Source organism: Lathyrus oleraceus, chromosome 7 (genome assembly GCF_024323335.1).
Source record: "Lathyrus oleraceus cultivar Zhongwan6 chromosome 7, CAAS_Psat_ZW6_1.0, whole genome shotgun sequence".
Lineage (NCBI taxonomy): Eukaryota > Viridiplantae > Streptophyta > Magnoliopsida > Fabales > Fabaceae > Lathyrus > Lathyrus oleraceus.
The window spans coordinates 288,386,778-288,392,126 of NC_066585.1; the positions used below are offsets into that span (position 1 = coordinate 288,386,778).

Sequence of the window (5,349 nt, forward strand, 5' to 3'; positions counted from 1 at the left end):
TTAAAGCTGTTAAGCACAATCAAGAGTTGTTTGAAGTGTGACTTCAAATTGTCTTTAATATTGATTAAAGGTAGTAATCATTTAGGTGATTGAGGGGGAGTGAGTAGGAACTCTGATCTTAGAGCAAGATTGAAATTGCATTGGGTAGGGATTAAGTGAAAAGTTGTAAACGGGTGAGTCTAGCTTTGAATTAATACTACTGATAGTGGATTTCCTCCCTGGCTTGGTTGCCCCCAGATGTAGGTCATGTTGGACTGAACTGGGTAAACAATTACTTGTGTTATTTACTGCACTTACTTTTAAGTTCTGCATAATTCTTGTCTGTGCAGAATTGGATGTCATAACAACCCGTGTGACATCGAAAGTCTGATAACTAGAATTTCACTCCTCCTCAGCTTCCACATATGAAGAAGACGACAGATGACTCACCAACAACACTTTCTCTCCACCCACAATGACGAGTTTACCATTCTTCACGAACTTCAACTTCTGATGCAGAGTGGACGTCACAGCTCTTGCCTCGTGTATCCACAGCCTTCCTAATAAGCAGTTATAGGCCAGGTGGATATCTATTACCTGAAAAGTAATTTGGGAATCACCCGGGCCTATCTTCACTAGAAGGTCCACCTCACCAATAACAGTCTTACGAGAACCATCAAAAGCTTTGACGATCATGCCAATGTATCTCATCGGAGCTCCTTGATACGACAATCTGGACAAAGTTGACTTTAGGAGTAAATTCAATGAAGAACCGGTATCAACCAACACATTGGACAACACATCCTTCTTGCAGTTCATTGAAATATGTAGTGCCAGATTGTTATTTCTGCCTTCCTTGGGAAGTTCTTCATCACAAAAGCTCAAGTTGTTGCAGGAAGTGATGTTAGCCACAATATGGTCAAATTGATCCACAGTTTTATCGTGCTCTACGTAGGCTTGCTCCAACACTCTTTGCAATGCTTCTCTGTGTGCTTCGGAATTCATAAGCAGAGACAACATTAAACTTTTCGAAGGAGTTTGGAGCAGCTGCTCCACCATATTAAATTCACTCTTCTTAATCAAACGGAGTACCTCATCATCATTGTTAGGATTTAGCTTGCTGGATTCACCAGACTGACACACATGATTATTAATCGGACTTGCTACAGGCACTTCAACCTTCTTACCAACATCCTTTATATCCTTCGAGAAAACAGGAACAAACACACGACCGCTATGGGTCATCTTCGCTATATCGGCAATAATCACAACAAAATTAGTTGTAGGCAACGGGACCTCTTGACCATTCTCCACCATTGTTAAATTATACTAATAAGGAACAACTCTATCGGATGCGTATGAGACTGGGCCCACTAACCGTATCACTAACAGCGATACCGATCTATTGCGGTTGTTACTGCTGCTGCTATTGAACTGAATTACCACCTGCTCAGGGGTCTTAAAGACTAGCACTATTATGTTGACATCATTTATATCTCTGAATTGTTGAATCTGAATCACATTGTCGTCCATCAACCTTTGGATATCTCTCTTGACAACCGAACACCCACGGGGGTTCACACAACAAATTTCACAACTGTCGTAGTCGTGTTCATAATCACTAATCGTGCACAGGGTCTTATGCATCTCAACCAAGGATCGACGAATACGTATCACATCAAACACGCGGAAGCTTCCTGGACAGCCATCTACCATATTAATAGAGGGATTACCATGAGCAGACAATGGGTTTGCTTTAACATTCGGCACACGATCCTCAAAGGACACGATCCCACTCTTTACAAGCTTCTGGACCTCATATTTCAATGGGTAGCAATTCTCGATATCATGACCAGGAGCCCCTTGATGAAAGGCACAATAGAATTCTGGCTTGTACCACCATGGAAGTGGTTCTGGAATTTGTGGTGGATTTCTTGGTTTGAGAAGGTTCTTGAGAACCAAAGACGGGTATAATTCAGCATATGACATAGGAATAGCGTCTAAAGAGACCTTCTTCCTCTTAAAGTTCTATTGTTGTTGTTGATTATTATTTATGTTGTTGTTGTTGTTTGTTCTTTGTTGTGGTTGTCATTGATGTTGCTGTTGTGGAACTGGAATAGATTGATTGTTGGGAAATACTTGAATAATGGATGATAATTGATGATGATGCTGACATGGTTGCGGATTTATTCTAACATGAGGCCTTTTCTGCCTCCCTGCTGACACTGCATTAGTTTCACCTTCCCACTTCCTGGCGAATCCACTACCATACTTCTTGTTTGAAGATGCCGCTTCCTTAGACAAACGTCCCTCACAGACACCTTCTTCTAACCTCATCCCCATGTTTACCATTTTGGTAAAGTCACTGGGGGCACTTGATCACACTAAAATTTACGTATTTTTCGACTCCGATTTCGCATGCATTCTAGTTATTTTATTACCGTTTTGTTGTGTTATTACTGTGTTTTCCTTTGTTTTCAGGTTTTTACCTTAATAGGAGCCCCGATCGAGAAAAGGAGCGAAAAAGAGCCAAAAACCCTAAAAATCAGCATTTTGCTCTTATGGCCTACCCAATGGCGGGCGCCACAGTCCAAGCCATGACGTGTCCAATTCAAACTTCCATCAACTCCCACATTTTCCCACCACTTCCACTAAGGCGCCCCACTTTGTGCTTGTGGCGGGCGCCATGGCCTTGTGGCGGGCGCCACAAGAGGAAAACGGTTTCCTCTATTTTCAAGTTGAAGGGCATCCAAGTCAATTCCACCTTTTTTATTTGCTTATAAGTAGAAACGCGAATTCAGTTTTACAATCACCCAAACTTAGAGCAGACGAAGATCCGAACGTTGGAACAAGGCGAAATCAGAAGCAACTTTGTTTCACCTAGGCATATATTCAGTTTTATAAAGTGGTAATCGCTTCGCATTAGAGTGTTACCACAATTGTGTAATTGAGTCTGTGATAGAGTCTGTACTCGAGTTTGGAGCACTTTGGAAGGAAGTTAATCCTGCCGCCATTTTCTTTTCCGCATTGCAATTTACTCAGCCCTCCGATTGGAGTAGGTTTTTATTACTCGCCTTTACTTTATTTATTTCCCGCACTCGCTTTACTTTATTTATTTCCCGCACTCGCTTTACTTTTTCTATTTCTCGCACTCGCTTTTATTTTATTTATTTCCCGCACTCGCTTTTACTTTTATTTATTTCCTCGCACTCGCTTTAAATTATTTATTTTCCGCACTAGCACTACTTTCATTTATTTTCCGCACTCGCTTTACTTTTATTTACTTTCCGCACTCGCACTACTTTTATTTATTTTAATGCACTTTTATTTTACCATGTCTAGCTAAATTTATAAGGCTAGAATGTAAGGATCGTAATTAAACCAGTAATCCGTACAATTGTTCGTAGAAACACTTAAAGGGCTATTTTAACTTTTAAATTATGTTTTCCCGCACTTCATTTCCGTTGGGTAAGATCGAAAGCCGTCCAACGTCTTTTTAAACTTAATTGTTTTTAACTATTTCAAAAACAGCGAAAGCGCTTTGTTTAGTTCATTAGGAGTTTTTAACATCAAGAAGAAAAGAGATTTTAAAACTATTTTCGGACGTGTTTATAAGTTTAGAGTCTGGTTCGTAAGAACCTCTTTTGGTTAAGAAATCCAAGTTATAATACTTTTCAACTTAGTCAAGATACTATATTTCTTAAAAATAAGTTTACTACTCTAACGCAATGCGCGCCTTTTTATAAGTGACAATAAGAGGGTTTGATTAGGGGGTACAACTCGGTTCTGAATACGCGAAAGCGACAGTTCCCGTTAAATTAGTTCTTTTCAAAGTAGGAAACATTGCCCATAAGTAGTTCTATTAACAAGTACTTGGATTATCAATTGATTACGTGAATTACATTCGACCCTGTCTTTATTAATTATATTTTATTTCAGTACTTTATTTTTCAATTGCACACTACAAAAAATACCTATTTTAATTGCCTTTGATAAACACCATAACAACAGATAACGATAGATTGACACTTGGTCTTTGTGGTTCGATAATCTTTTATATTACTCTGACGCGTTCGTACACTTGCGAACACCGCATTAAGTTTTCCAACGCATCAAGTTTTTGGCGCCGTTCCCGGGGACCAATTTCGTCAAATTTCATTTTCCTGTTGTTATATCGTTTAGACTTAGGTTATTTCCCGCCGGTCGATGCGAAGGACTCGCAGCACCGGAAGTTTAAGCTTAGTAAACCCTCTGGTGGAACCTAAACGTTACGCTCGCGCACGTTTATTCTTTCATAGAATTAAGAGAGCTATGGCCGAAGATCAAAACCAAAGACCTCTTAAGGACTTCGCTCAACCATCTAATGAAGAACCTAGTTCTAGTATAGTAAGCCCAATCATACGAGCCAATAATTTTGAACTTAAACCATCCCTGTTACAACTAGTGCAACAGAGATAATTCGCGGGTCTCGCTGCTGAGAATCCTAACCAACATTTAAAAATATTTCTTCAATTAGCAGATACTTTTAAAACCAATGGAGCTTCTCCTGAGGCAATACATTTAAGATTATTCCCTTTTTCCCTCAGAGATAAAGCTCTATCATGGTTAGATTCCCTTCCACCCAATTCCATTACGACTTGGGATAACCTTAGAAGAGTTTTTCTTGCTAGATGTTTTACCCCGAGTAAGACCGCCGTTCTTCGAAACCATATAACTAGATTTACCCAAAACCATGGAGAATCGTAGTTCGAAGCTTGGGAGAGATATAAAGAGTTGTTACGCGCATGCCCACATCATAGCTTAGAAAATTGGTTAATCATTCAAACCTTCTATAATGGACTTCATTATAACACAAAGATGACCATCGACGCTGCCGCAGGCGGTGCCCTGATGAACAAACCTTATCCTGAAGCTAGTTCCCTCATCGAAGACATGGCTCAAAACCATCAATCATGGGGAGTCGAACGAGCGACAATTGAGAAGAAGGAAGCCCAACGAGGAGTGCATGAACTGAGCTCTATAGACATGATGCAAGCTAAAATGGACGCATTAGCCCTAAAAGTCGAGCATATGTGCACGAACCCGAATACTGTAGCCGCAGTTTCGTCGGATTATGAGATATGTGGAACCCAAGGACACAAATCCGCAGAATGCAGTCTATTAAACGAAACCCACTCCGAGCAAGTGAACTACACCCAAGGGAACCCATACTCGAATACCTATAACCCTGGATGGAGGAATCACCCTAACTTCTCCTATAAAAACAATAACCCTATTCAAAATAATGCACCTCTGAGACCTAGTTATCAAGCCCCTAGATCAAATCAACCTATGCAACCTGTACCACCAAAGCCGAGCCTTGAGAAAATT

General features: G+C 40.3%; 1 non-coding gene across 1 annotated transcript; it reads right to left on the reverse strand.

Moving 5' to 3' along the window:
• Positions 1 to 4,674: 4,674 nt before the first annotated feature.
• LOC127109974 (small nucleolar RNA R71) lies at positions 4,675 to 4,781 on the reverse strand. Its single transcript, XR_007797214.1, has one exon. It is a non-coding gene; the product is annotated as a small nucleolar RNA R71 (small nucleolar RNA).
• Between the last annotated feature and the right edge of the window lie 568 nt (positions 4,782 to 5,349).